This window comes from Chiloscyllium plagiosum, unplaced genomic scaffold (assembly GCF_037043375.1).
Source record: "Chiloscyllium plagiosum isolate Xiang-an unplaced genomic scaffold, Cpla_swu_hap1 HiC_scaffold_29, whole genome shotgun sequence".
In the NCBI taxonomy this organism is placed as follows: Eukaryota; Metazoa; Chordata; class Chondrichthyes; order Orectolobiformes; family Hemiscylliidae; genus Chiloscyllium; species Chiloscyllium plagiosum.
In genome coordinates this window covers 40,442,465-40,457,698 of record NW_028270167.1, presented here as the reverse complement: position 1 = coordinate 40,457,698, position 15,234 = coordinate 40,442,465, and the positions used below count along the sequence as shown (strand labels likewise).

General features: G+C 46.5%; 1 pseudogene; it reads left to right on the top strand.

Moving 5' to 3' along the window:
- The first annotated feature begins 8,291 nt into the window (after positions 1-8,291).
- Positions 8,292-8,411, top strand: LOC122540799 (5S ribosomal RNA; annotated as a pseudogene).
- Positions 8,412-15,234: the final 6,823 nt, after the last annotated feature.

Sequence of the window (15,234 nt, the reverse complement as noted above, 5' to 3'; positions counted from 1 at the left end):
ACTTACCTTCCAGAGGGAACTGAGAGACTGCTGTGTGCTCTGTTTTACGGAGACATGGCTCACTCCTGCAATACCTGACTGTGCCTTGTAAGCTGACGAGTGCTCCATACATCACATGGACTGCACAGGGTCCTCGAGTAAGGCAAAGGGCAGATCAACACCATATCTGTTGGTGCTCAGACACGGTGACCCTGGTGAGCCACTGCTCCCTGGTCCGAGAATAGCTTACAGTGAAATGTTCTCCCTCCACCCTGCTGCACAGGTTCACTGTGCAGTATACATACAAGCCCAGGCAGATGTGAAGAATGCCCTGGATAAAATTTACACCACCACAAATGCTCTGGAGACAAAATTCCCTGAGGCCTTACTCATCATGGCTGGTGACTTCAACCAAGCTGATCTCAAGAGGGTGCTACCAAAATACCACCAACACATCCCACCAAGGGATCAAACAGCCTAGACCCATTGCTGCATAACCATCAAAGACACTACCGCTCCATACTCTGTCTACCCTTTGGAAATTCAGATCACAACACTGTGTTCCTCCTCCCCACTTACAGACAGAAGCTGAAGCTGAAACAGGAGGATCCTTTGAGATTTTGGAGAAGGTTTGTAGCTCAGGTTGTAGATTGGGTTGGTGGTTTGCTCGCTGAGATGTTTTGTCACCATGCTAGGTAACATCATCAGTGAATCTCCGGTGAGGTGTTGGTGCCTTGTCCCATTTGCTATTTATCGGTCTTGGTTTGTGGTGGTGGGTGTTATCATTTCTGGTTCTGTTTCTGAGAGGTTGGTAAATGGGGTCCGAATCTGTACATTTGTTCATGGAGTTCCAGTTTGAATGCCAGACTTTTAGGAATTCCCACCCGTGTCTCTGTTTGGCCTGTCCCAGGCTGGATGTATTGTCCCAGTCGAACTGATGTTCCTCTTTGTCTGTGAGTATGGATACCAGTGAAAGTTGGTCATGTCTTTTGGTGGCTATTGGTGCTCAGGTATCCTGGTGGCTAGCTTCCTGCCCATCTGTCCAATGTAATGTTTGTTGCAGTCTTAACACAGTATTTTCTATATCATGTTCATTACTGGCTACGAGTACAGGGTCCTTTAACTTCATCAGTAGTTGTTTTAGTGTGGCAATGGGTGTTTGAGATATGACGAAATCTCAAGCCGGATTAGTCTGGTGATCATCTCTGAAGTGTTTTTGATGTACGGAAGGGTGGCTAGAGTCTCTGGGTGTGTTGTGTCTTCCTGTTTGGGTCTGTTGTGCAGGAATTGGTTGACTGTGCTTATCGGGTACCCGTTGTTCCTGAATAAATTCTATGGGTGTCTCTCCTCAGCTTCACATAGTTCCAAGGTTTTGCGATGTGTTGTAGCTCATTTGAATAATGTCTTGTTGCAGTTCTGTTTGTGGGTGTTGGGATGGTTGCACTCTGTATCTGTTCTGTGTGTGTGACTTTCCTGTAGACACTGGTCTGCAGCACTCCATTGGCTTTCCATGAAGTCCAAGGAGGGAAGTCCAAGAAGGTTATTGTTCTCTTCCCCTTTGGTGAACTTTATACCGGGTCAAGATGTTGTTTATGTGTTTGTGGGTTTCTTCTAGTTTGTCATCCATATAGCGGTACAAAGCTTGGGCTGGATCGTGGGAAGGGCTGTGAAGGATCCTTCACAGAAAATAGCACAATGCTGGTCTAAAGCAGCAGAAGAGTTTCTCTGGGACTACTTGAATACTTGGAACATATTCAAGTATGCCACCACAGTCATGTACTTCATGAGCAAATGCATAGAAGACTGCGTATCAAATAAGTCAATCCAGGTGTTCCCCAACTGGAAACCTTGAATGAATTGAAAAATCCATTGCCTACTGGAGACCAAGCATGCAGCATTGAAGTGCGATGACCCAGACCTATACAGGAAATCCAGACATGATATGCTCAAAGCCATCAGGGGTGCCAAGACACAAAAATGGACTAAGTTAGAGGCCCAAACCAACCATATGGACACCTGCGGCCTGTGGTAAGGCCTACACGACAAAACAGGATACAAATTGAAGTATAACAAGATAGCAGACAAAAGCACTTACCCCCCTGATGCACTCAATGCTTTGTTTACTCAGTTTGAGCAAAATGCTAGTGTCACTGTGTCACCTGACCCGACACCACCCCAGACACACCTGTTCCCTCGGCCACTGCTGCGGACTTCAGATTTGTCTTCCTGAGAGTCAACCCAAGGATAGTGACAGGCCCAGACTGAATCCCTGGTCACGCACTCTGATCCTGTGCAGAGCAGCTGGCAGAGGTATTCACCGACATCTTCAGCCTGTCCCTCCTACAAGCCGGAGTCCCTACCTGCTTCACGAAGACCACCATCATTCCAGTACCAAAGAAAGCACATGCAACATGCCTTAATGACTACTGACAAGTGGCCTGACCTCCATAATTATGAAGTGCTTTTACAGGCTGGTCATAACCCACATCAACCCCAGTCTTCCAGCCTGCCTCGATCCCCTACAGTTTGCCTACTGTTGTAACAAGTCCACAGCACTCACCATTTCCCTAGCCCTACACTACCTCTGTAACATCCGGATATCAAGAGCACCTATGCCATTCTCCTATTCATTGACTACAACTCTGCCTTCAACACCATATTTCCTTCCATACTGATCTCAAAACTCCATGATCTTGGTGTCAGCTCTGTCCTCTGCAACTGGATCCTCAGCTTCCTGACCCACAGACCGCAATCAGTGAAGATAGGTAACTGTACCTCCTCAACACTCGAGCTCGCCAAGGATGCTTCCTCAGCCTCCTTCTGTAACCTGGTACACCCATGACTGTGTTGTCAAATTCCAAATGAACACCATCTACAAGTTTGCTGATGACATGACCGTGGCAGGTTGGGTATCTAACAATGACAAGTTAGAATACAGAAAGGAGATGGAGAGCTTGGTGACCTGGTGCAATAAGAACAACCTCTCTCTCAGCGTTGGCAAAACAAAAGAATGATCATTGACTTCAGGAATAAAGGAGGAGGACACACCTCCATCTACATCAACGGAACTGAGGTTGAAAGGGGGGAAGAAGGTCAAGTTCCATGGAGTGACAATAGTTGACAACCTGTCCTGGACCTCCCACATAGATGCAACGGTCAAGAAGGCACACAACACCTCCTAATCCTCAGGTGGCTTAGGAAATTTGGCATGCCCCCACAGACCCTCTCCAACTTTTACAGCTGCACTATAGAAAGCACGTGGTTCAGGTACACGATATCCTAGTACAGCGATTGCTCCACCCAGGACCATAAGAAGCTACAGGAGGTTGTGTGCACAGCCCAGACCATGACAGAAGCTAACCTCCCATCCACAGACTCCATTTCCACTTCTCATTGCCATGGAAAGGCTGCCAACATTGTCAAAGACCCCTCCCACCCCGGTAATGATCTCTCACAACCTGTTCAGTCAGGCAGAAGATACAGAAGCTTCAACAGATGCACCAACAGGTTCATGAACAACTCTTTCCCTTGCTGTTATTAGATTGCTGATTGGACTCTAACTTTCAACTAATGTGGATCAAATCAATCATCAGTTCCCTCATTCCAATTAGTGGGTATTTTGGATCTTCTGTGGTATGGCTTAGTCCACATTGTAACTCTGGCATATCTTTTCTGTACCATGAAATATATGACTAAATTTTTATAACAGTATCCTTCATCAGAACTGAAGACTGAAAGATAAACATGAATTTACATACACATGAAGTTGTATTCTGCTTGTTAAAGATGTCGGGTCTTCTTTCACAGTTTATCCAATCTTTCCAATCTCCTCAAGGAATTCAGGCATGAGCTTCACTGGTGATAGAGTAGGGGTGTTGATCCCCAGACTCATCCTCTCCCGTCAGCTCTCTTTTTTTTTCTTCTTTTTAGTTTAGTGCTTTTTCTTTTCTCTTTCTTTTTTCTTTGTTTTCTTTTCTTTCACACCTGGAGAGCGGTCAGTGAAGGAGGAGGCCTCCTGTGGCAGCAACAGTAGGATGAGCTGGAAACAGCTTCCATCCCAGGCTGGGGTCTCCCACTGAGCAAACAGCAGGTCCCAGGCTGACACTCCCAATCTGGACTAGCAAGCTGGGCCGAGGGTCCAGGTCCACAGCTGGGCCCCAGGTGCCAGAAGAAGAAATGGTGGTCTCGGCACAATGTAGTGGTCTCCTGGTATGACAGTCTTGTTCTGGTGTACAGTTCTCTTCCTGTGTGAAGGTCTTCTTTGTCTTTGGCTTCCAGGTATTCCAGAGGCAGTCTCATCCAGGAGTGGGGGTCTTGACCTGGTATGGTAGTCTTCTTCAATGGAGGCTTCCAGCCCAGTGTCCCAGCATGCCGGTCTTGTCCCAGAATGGCAGTCTTGTCTCCGGATGAAGGTCTCATCCCGGATTTGCGGTCTCATCCTGGAATTGCGGTCTCATCCTGGATTTACGGTCTCGTCCCGGAATGGCGATCTTGTCTCGCGATGACAGTCTCATCCCCAAATTACAGTCTCATCCTGGAATTGTGGTCTTGTCCCGGAGTTGTGGTCTCGCCCCGACTGCATCATTCCTTAATCAGCTTTCCCTGAGACCAGGCGGAGTAAACGGAACTATGATTAACTTAATTTTGCTTCTTTTTATTATTATGTATGACTTCTGTCATTGATGTAGGCACTGTGGCGGGGTGACTTATAAAACCTTGCATTATATTTTTCTTGTAGAAGTGTACATGACAATAAATTTCTATTCCATTAAATTCAGCTGTTAATGTGGTAATTTATATCATTCTGTTCAACCATGCATCCAGTAAAGGAGCTAAATTAAACTTCAAACAAGTGTAACTTTTATTTTGTTTGCTTTTCTAATTGTTTTAATAACTGCTTAGCACTTGTCAAAGCCGAGTTTGAAAATAATTATCTATGTAAACAACTTTATTTATCACGTCATACATCTATTTTCCAAGATTTTAGAGTTGGAGTTGTTCAATGCTTTAACATTCTTAGGACAGCAGGTTTATGAACGACTCTAAGCAATAATCTAAATATAAATAGTCCGTCATCCACAATGTTTGTTTACTCCGTCCCTGTGACATGTCTCAAACCAAATGTTAAATGCAGAAGTTACGTTTCTGGAGCATCCAAAAACAGTCTGTTGATGTAATAACCAGAATGTCTGCTTTCTCCTTGAGAATGACAGACAGTTGAACATATCTGTAAACCACATGCAAGCTGCATTGTTGGAGCTGCCCTGCCCTTCCTGCTCACCATTTGTTCTGCATATTAAAGATGTGATCATGTTCAGCTGCCTTCAGGGCCTGGAGAACTGCTGGTGTTCTCCTGAGCTGTGGTGACTTTTCAGTTAATAAAAGCATGGCCAAAGTATGGATCTCATGACTTCATTCTGAGATCCTCCTGCAGTGTATGGCATCGGGACTTAGGAAGTAGGAACATAAGAATGGGAGCTGGCTATTCGGCTCAGCGAGCCCCTTCTGCCATTTAATATGCTTATGGCTGATTCAACATTTCAATGCCTTCAAGCCATAAGATCTGCAGAATCCTTTTATACCATTACCATTCAGAAACCTATCAATCTTTATTTTAAACATCCAATCTCTGCTTTAAACATAGTGCATACATAAAGCAGTAATGTAGCAGGTCCTAAACATCCTGGCAATGTCACTCAATGTTGTGCAGTACTGTCATGTTCTTCAGGCTCACAGGTTGGAGGCATGCCTGCTGTCTGGATCAGTTCTGCTCTTCCTTTTTCCATTGTTCATGACCTTGTCCTGGTGCTAGAGGCTAAAATGTTAGTGGATGTGTCATTTGTCATAGAGTCATAGAATCCCCAGAGCGTGGAATCAGGCCATTCGGCCCATCAAGTCCATACTGACCCTGCGAAAACCATCCCACCTAGACCCTCCCATCCCAATCCCTGTAACCCAGCATTTACTGTGGCTAATCCACCCAGTCTGCACATCCCTGGACACTATGGGAGACTCAGCATGGCCAATCCACCTAACCTGCATATCATTGGACTGTGGGAGGAAACTGGAGCCCCTGGAGGAAAATCACGCAAACATGAGGAGAATGTGCAAACTCGCCTGAAGGTGGAATCAAACCTGGGTCCCTGGCACTGTGAGGCAGCAGTGCTAACCACCGAGCCACCATGCCATCCCAACTGTCCATTGTTGTGCACAATTTGTAGCTCACTTTCCTCTGAATCACACTGTTTTAGGATCATGTTCCACTCCAGAACTTGAGAACAAAAATCATGGAAGACAACCTACTGCAGGAATGCTGCAATGTCAGAGCTGTTGTCCTTTGGAGGTAGGCAAGGGAGAGAGGGATGTACGTGAGGCTAAGATGGAGGTAACTGCGGGAGATTTGGAGCTGAGTGACAGTGAGTTGGAGGTTGGTAATGGAGAGATGGAGAATCTAACAAAAGCTCTGAGACATGTCTCAACTAGTTTAGTTTGTGAAACTTGGTTGGCATGGATGAGTTGGGTCTCTGTGCTGTTTGACTCAATGACTCTCTGCTGTCGGATATATGATGGGGACATGGCACATTGAGAACTGTGAGATACAGTAGATATCAGGGGTCATGTGAAGATGCTTTTACTGACATGAACCACCCACATAAATTCATCAAGTTTCTTCTAGCACTTACCCGGTCGCTGGCCATAAATGTTGACTTTCCAGGCTTCGAATTGAACTTGAGGGACTCCAAGTCCTGTGGGGAACCAATCCCTCTTCCCGTGTCAGCTCCATCACATCTGTGAACCTTGGATCCTTTCCCATATCAATAACAACCGCTTTGTCTGTGCATTTCAGACTTGTAGCCAGTGCCCAGTGCAGGATGTGAATCCAGTTCCCTGTTTGTAGGGAAGACTCGCTGCATTGCAGATTTTTGGTGCATGCAACTGGGGCTCAGACAGCAGCTCAGATCTCGCTCAAACGAGCATGACACTTTAATTAGGAAGGCAGTGTAAAGTTTGCAGAGGGTGGAATGGGACATTGTGAAACATGACCTGAAGATCCACCTTTCTGGATTTTTAGAGCAAGTGATTCAGAGTCTTTCTATTCGGGTTGTTTGTGTTGCTGTGAATGTGCAGCTGAGCAGCTAATCTGAATGATAACATTGGAAAGCAGTGAGTGGACTCAGTGACAGGGAGCTGAGCTGCAGGTAGCTCATAGTCTTCATTCAGCAGGGAGAAGACCATGATAATGGTATTACAATATGCCATCAGGATGTTCTGGAGGACTTTCAAAGAACAAAGAAAACTACAGCACTGGAACAGACCCTTCGGCCCTCCAAGACTGCGCTGATCCACATCCTCTATCTAACCAGTTGCCTATTTTCTCAGGGTCTGTATCACTCTGTTCCCTGCCCATTCATGTATCTGTCCGGATACATCTTAAATGACACTATCATGGCCGCCTCTACCACCTCTGTTCCAGGCAACCACCACCCTCTGTGTAAAGAACTTTCCAGGCATATCTCCGTTAAATTTTTCCCCTTTCACTTTGAACTCATGACCCCTAGTAATTGAGTCCCCCACTCTGGGAAAAAGCTTATATACCTGATTAGATTAGATTACAGTGTGGAAACAGGCCCTTTGGCCCAACAAGTCCACACCGACCCGCCGAAGCGAAACCCACCCATACCCCTACATTTACCCCTTACCTAACACTATGGGCAATTCAGTATGGCCAATTCACCTGACCCTGCACATCTTTTGGACTGTGGGAGGAAACCGGAGCACCCGGAGGAAACCCACGCAGACACGGGGAGAACGTGCAAACTCCACACAGTCAGTCGCCTGAGGCGGGAATTGAACCCGGGTCTCTGGCGCTGTGAGGCAGCAGTGCTAACCACTGTGCCACCGTGCCGCTTCTTGCTATCCACCCTGTCTATACCACTCACGATTTTGAAGACCTCAATCAGGTCACCACTCCACCTCCGTCTTTCTAAAGAGAATAATCCTAATCTATTCAACCTCTCTTCACAACGAGCATCCTCCATATCAGACAACATCCTGGTAAACCTACTCTGCACCGTCTCCAAAGCATCCACATCCTTTTGGTAATGTGGTGACCAGAACTGTGCGCAGTATGTGGCCAAACCAAAGTCCTCTACAACTGTAACATGACCTGCCAATTCTTGTACTCAATACCCCGTCTGATGAAGGAAAGCATGCCGTGTGCCTTCATGACTGCTCTGTCGACCTGCGTTGCTATATTTAGGGAGCAATGGACCTGAACACCCAAATCTCTCTGTACATCAATCTTCCCTACGGCCTATGGCCGTACTAGTCTGAAAAACACCCAATCTCATCTGATCTCGCAAGCTAAGCAGACTCAGGCCTGGTCAGTACTTGGATGGGAGACTGCCTGGGAATACCAGATGCAGTACGCTTTAAAAAAAAGCAGCATGGTGGCTCAGTGGTTAGCACTGCTGCCTCACAGCAACAGGGTCCCAAGTTCAATTCCAGCATTGAGAAACTGTGTGAAGTTTGCACATTCTCCCTGTGTCTGCATAGGTTTCCTCCAGGTGCTCCAGTTTCCTCCCACAGTCCAAAGATGTGCAGGTTAGGTGAATTGGCCATGTGAAATTGCCCGTAGTGTTAGGTGCATTAGTCAGAGGGAAATGAGTCTGGGTGGGTTACTCTTGGGAGGGTCGGTGTGGCCTGGTTAGGCCGAAGGGTCTGTTTCCACACTGTAGGGAATCTAATCTAATCTCAAAAAAGATCATGTCCATATTGAAATACAGTCATGCAGCAGTGTAGAGATATGCCATTCAGTATCTCTGGGTCCTAAGGCCTAGTTTTGTGCCCCACTTGCTCCAGAGGTGTGTCATAATATCTCTGAATCAGTCCATTAGAAAATATCTAGAAACTGCTGCCTCACAGTTCCAGGGACCCAATTTTGATTCCACCATTGGGCAAGTTTACATATGGTCCTCGTGCTTGAGCACGTTTATTCCAGGTGCTCCGGTTTCCTCCCACAGTTCAAAGATATGCAGCTTAGGTGGATTGGCTATGCTAAATTTCCCATAGTGTCCAGGGATGAGCATTGTTCTATAGTTGGGTCTATGGAAAGTTATTCCTAGGTGTTATCAGCTGTAACTTCATTAGATAAATGTCTCCAAAGAGTTACTTTTGCAAATCTGTGGAGAGAACAAATTATTTCCTCTTCAAATGTACATGCTGCGTGTGTTGAGTATTTGTCACTGATTGGGTGGAGAGGTATAGATGTCCACAGGATGTTAGCAGTGGTGTTGCAAAAGGTCAAGGATAAATGGCAGCATTTCTCCTGGATATGATGATGATTATTCAGAATATAATCCACAGCACCCAGTAATCTGAAGATGCAACATGTCTATTGTTACTCATGTTCTTAAAGCTGGAGTTATTGTAAACTCACTTCAATTAATCTGGGCAATACATGACCTTATTCACAGAGCACTGGGTTGTAAACTGATTGACTGGTGAGAAGGAACCTATCACAGCTCCAAACCTCACTGCGTTCACTTGTGCAGTGATGCAGGATGGATGTTCGTTTTTTGACTGGAAGTCTGTCTCCATACATTCAGTAATAAAATCAGGCATGAAGTGCAGCCTCAGGTGGTAATTCTTAATGAATTGCAGGCCGTGGGTTCAGGTAGACCGACAGTGCTTCTGTAAAATTATATTCTGGCATTCTGCCTTTGGGTCCATTGAAATTCTTGAACTATTTCCCTATTCCTCTTCCCAAGATATGCCTAGCAATATTGTTCTATAACAATTAATCATATGGAAACAAACCTCCTGCGATAGGTCTGTGAGATGTCTCACACTATAATTCTATTTTAGCATGAGCTTGTCAATAATTCACACAACTTATGCATTTTAAACAAATCAAACCGAATGAATTCTTGCTCTGTTCTTCTAGAAAGGATGAAAATGCCTCAGTTCCACAGAGTTGATGGACGTCACAATAAACCTGCTGGAACTTTCATTCTATAAAAACTGTCTGTTCACTTTATTTGCACAACAAGGCATAAAGCTGCAACATCACCACAGAGCTGGCAGTTAATGTACACGGCTTTGTGACTGGTTTGTTTGAACTGTCTGTGCAGAGTTTATACATTCTCCCCGTGTCTGCATGGGTTTCCTCCGGGTGCTCCGATTTCCTTTCACAGTCCAAAGATGTGCAGGTCAGGTGAATTGGCCATGCTAAATTGCCCAGAGCATTAGTTGCATTAGTCAGAGGGAAATGGGTCTGGGTGGGTTACTCTTCGGAGGGTCGGTGTGGACTGGTTGGGCCGATGGGCCTGTTTCCACACTGTAGCCTAATCTAAACTGTGGGTATTATTGAGTGTCCCTCTTTTTGAAACACTCATTGAGTGTAAGGTAAAGACTGTCCCAAACATCTTGAAGAAGCAACTGAGATTAGTATAATCTCCTAATCAGATGCAACATTGTCACGATTATAAGTTTGAAAGCGGATATAGCAACAACATTGATGCGTGAATTACACCATCTTACATGGTGGAACGCGTTCCTGTAATGACACTCACAGAAGACAGATGACTGTGGGGGCGGTGTGAGCAATGTCTGCACCTTCTTGGTCTACGTGTATTGTGATGGGCTACCCGTTCTGTACCCGTAATGCATCAAGTGCGGACTTGCAAGTTCTGGGGCTGGGTGTGGGTTCATTGTCAGTAAGATTTTGTTTGAAAACAGCAGTAGTGGCTGCAGGGAAATTCAGACCCTGGAAACTGGTTAGAACAAAGAAAAATTGGTAACAATGTATGCATCATCAATATCTCCCCGGTACAGACTTAGAACATTTTCAAAATGTGATGTCAGGCTGTGCTTTAAGGCTTACGAAAGGCTGGGTGCACTGAAAGCTAGTTAAAGTGTGTAATTTAAAGAAGAAAATTGTCAGTTAATTTGCAAATAACCATAATTTCAGAAATTTATTTCTCATTTCAAGAACTGTTCTCTTTGAGGAAATGGCTGTTGAAACATGTTTCTCTGCAGCTTCTCATCCCTGACTGTGATTGAAGCAATTCTATAAAGACTTTGTAGAAATTCATAGCCTGGAAAGATACCATTGCATTCTTACTGCCCAACAAAGGGGTCACTCAGCATCATCCCAACTTCCAGCTCTTAGTCCATAGCTTTGTAGGTGACAGCACTTCAAGTGTGCATCCTTTGTAAATGTTATGGCAAACTCTGCCTCCTCCTTTCAAACACCCTTGGGGTAAATAAACACCCCTTCCCTAAATTTCCTCTAAACATCCTATCCCAATTGATTATTTCAATTTAGTATCATATAATCCCTACAGCACAGAAAGAGGTCATTCAGCCCATCAATTGTGCACCAAGCCACCAAGGTTGAAAGGGTTGTTAAGAAGGCGTATGGTATGTTGGCTATCATTAGCAGGGGGATTGAGTTTAAGAGCTGTGAGGTTATGCTGCAGCTCTGTAGAGCCCTGGTTAGACCACACATGGAATATTGTGTTCAGTTCAGGTCACCTCATTTTGGGAAGAATGAAGATGCTTTCGAGAAGGTGCAGAGGAGATTCACCAGGATTCTGCCTGGACTGGGTGGCATGTCTTAGGAAGAAAGGTTGAGAGACCTGGGGCTTTTCTCATTGGAGTGAAGAAGGATGAGAGGTGACTTGATAGAGGTGTACAAGATGATGAGAGGCATAGTTGAAATGGATAGCCAGAGACTTTTTCTCATGGCCGGAAGTGTCTTTCACAAGGGGGCATAATTTTAAGGTAGTTGGAGGAAGATTTAGAGGAGAGCTCAGAGATAGGTTCTTTACACAGAGAGTGGTGGGTGTGTGGTATGCATTGCCAACAGTGGTAGTAGAGTCAGATACACCAAGGAGAAAGTGAGGTCTGCAGATGCTGGAGATCAGAGCTGAAAATGTGTTGCTGGAAAAGCGCAGCAGGTCAGGCAGTATCCAGGGAACAGGAGAATCGATGTTTCGGGCATAAGCCCTTCTTCAGGAATGAGGAAACTTTGTCCAGCAGGCTAAGATAAAAGATAGGGAGGAGGGACTTGGGGGAGGGGCGTCGGAAATGTGATAGGTGGAAAGAGGTCAAGGTGAGGGTGATAGGTCAGACTGGGGTGGGGGCGGAGAGGTCAGGAAGAAGATTGCAGGTTAGGAAGGCGGTGCTGAATTCGATAGATTTGACTGAGACAAGGTGGGGGGAGGGGAAATGAGGAAACTGGTGAAATCCGAGTTCATCCCTTGTGGTTGGAGGGTTCCTAGGCGGAAGATGAGGCGCTCTTCCTCCAACCGTCGTTTTGTTGTGGTCTGGCGATGGAGGAGTCAAAAGACCTGCATATCCTTGGTGGAGTGGGAGGGGAGTTGAAATGTTGAGCCACAGGGTGGTTGGGTTGGTTGGTACGGGTGTCCCAGAGGTGTTCTCTGAAACGTTCCGCAAGTAGCCGGCCTGCCTCCCCAATATAGAGGAGGCCACATCGGGTGCAGAGGATGCAATAGATAATGTGTGTGGAGGTGCAGGTGAATCTGTGGCGGATATGGAAGTTTCCTTTGGGGCCTTGGAGGGAGGTGAGGGGGGAGGTGTGGACGCAAGTCTTGCACCTCCTGCGGTTGCAGGGGAAGGTGCCGGGAGTGGAGGTTGGGTTGGTGGGGGGTGTGGACCTGACGAGGGAGTCACGGAGGGAGTGGTCTTTACGGAATGCTGATAGGGGAGGGGAGGGAAATATATCCTTGGTGGTGGGGTCCGTTTGGAGATGGCGGAAATGACGGCGGATGATGCGCTGTACATGGAGATTGGTGGGGTGGTAGGTGAGGACCAGTGGGGTTCTGTCCTGGTGGCGGTTGGAGGGGCGGGGCTCAAGGGCGGAGGAGCGGGAAGTGGAAGAGATGCGGTGGAGGGCATACATGGAGATTGGTGGGGTGGTAGGTGAGGACCAGTTGGGTTCTGTCCTGGTGGCGGTTGGAGGGGCGGGGCTCAAGGGCGGAGGAGCGGGAAGTGGAAGAGATGCGGTGGAGGGCAAACCCAGATGGCCTCCTTCTTCAAGGACCGCAATTTCCCCCCCGACGTGGTCGACGATGCCCTCCACCACATCTCTTCCACTTCCCGCTCCTCCGCCCTTGAGCCCCGCCCCTCCAACCACCACCAGGACTGAACCCCACTGGTCCTCACCTACCACCCCACCAATCTCCATGTACAGCGCATCATCCGCCATCATTTCCGCCATCTCCAAACGGACCCCACCACCAAGGATATATTTCCCTCCCCTCCCCTATCAGCATTCCGTAAAGACCACTCCCTCCGTGACTCCCTCGTCAGGTCCACACCCCCCACCAACCCAACCTCCACTCCCGGCACCTTCCCCTGCAACCGCAGGAGGTGCAAGACTTGCGTCCACACCTCCCCCCTCACCTCCCTCCAAGGCCCCAAAGGAAACTTCCATATCCGCCACAGATTCACCTGCACCTCCACACACATTATCTATTGCATCCTCTGCACCCGATGTGGCCTCCTCTATATTGGGGAGACAGGCCGGCTACTTGCGGAGCGTTTCAGAGAACACCTCTGGGACACCCGGACCAACCAACCCAACCACCCTGTGGCTCAACATTTCAACTCCCCCTCCCACTCCACCAAGGATATGCAGGTCTTTTGACTCCTCCATCGCCAGACCACAACAACACGACGGTTGGAGGAAGAGCGCCTCATCTTCCGCCTAGGAACCCTCCAACCACAAGGGATGAACTCGGATTTCACCAGTTTCCTCATTTCCCCTCCCCCCACCTTGTCTCAGTCTAATCCATCGAATTCAGCACCGCCTTCCTAACCTGCAATCTTCTTCCTGACCTCTCTGCCCCCACCCCAGTCTGACCTATCACCCTCACCTTGACCTCTTTCCACCTATCACATTTCCGACGCCCCTCCCCCAAGTCCCTCCTCCCTATCTTTTATCTTAGCCTGCTGGACAAAGTTTCCTCATTCCTGAAGAAGGGCTTATGCCCGAAACGTCGATTCTCCTGTTCCCTGGATGCTGCCTGACCTGCTGCACTTTTCCAGCAACACATTTTCAGCTCAGATACACCAAGGATGTTTAAGCAACTCTTTGATAGGCACATGATAGTTTAGTATGCAGGTTAGTCTGCATACTAAAAGGCCAGCCCAACATTGAGGGCCGAAGGACCTGTACTGTTCTATAACCCTCTGAAGACTCCCACCCAGACCCAGCCTCCACCCTGTCCCTGCATTTAACATAGCTAATCCACCTATCCTGCACATCTTAGACTGTGGGAGCATCCAGTGGAAATTTGTGCAGACACAGGGAGAATGTGCAAACTCAAAACAAACAGTCTACACCTGGAACTGAGCGGAGGCCCCTGATGCTGTGAGGTAGCGGTGCGAACCACTGAGTTGCCGTGCAGTGCTTCTTCAGTGTTGTTCCTTGATTGCTAAAACTGTTTTCAAGAATTCAGTGGCAAACATAAATTTATTCAATGATTCTTAACTCTTTAAAGTCTGTACAAAACCTGAACAGGATATATTTCGCTCCATCTATAAACTCCTCCTAGCAAACAAATAACACTCTTCACTGCTAGCCTCCAGGCTCTGTACCACAACCTTTCTTTATCTCAATAATGTTTACTATTACAATCTTACTAAGTTCATTGCACCCATGAACTCATTTTTCTGTTTGTCATCGGTACACAAATATCCTTTGTATACTAATAGGGTAGGCAGGACCTGTAGTGATGAGAGTTAAGGTTTAAGGTTATGATGTTTCATCATAACTGAATATGATTGAGATGAAACAGGTTTGAGGCAGGTCCTGAGACAGGGAAAGTAGGGAATTGGGGAAAGTCTGAGAATTGGAAGCCTTTTAGAATTCGACAAAAGAGAACAAAACATTTGATTGAAAGTAAGAAAGTAGGTACAAGAGTAAAATTGCAATGAATTTAAAAACCGACTATAAAAGCTTCTAAAAATATGCAAAGATAAAAGATTAGTAAAGACAAATGTAGGTTCCTAACTGACAGAATCTGAGTAAGTTAAATGGGCAACAAAGAAATGGCAGAAGGTTGAATACATATTTTGTTTCTCTCTTCAGTGAAGGAGGTAAAAATAACAGTGTCAAAAATAATGTTAGGGAATCCAGGTTTAGTGAAAGAATCATTTTCAAGGAAATCAGTATTAGTAAGAAAATAATGTTGGGGAAAGTAATTAGGTTAAATCAGACCTGGT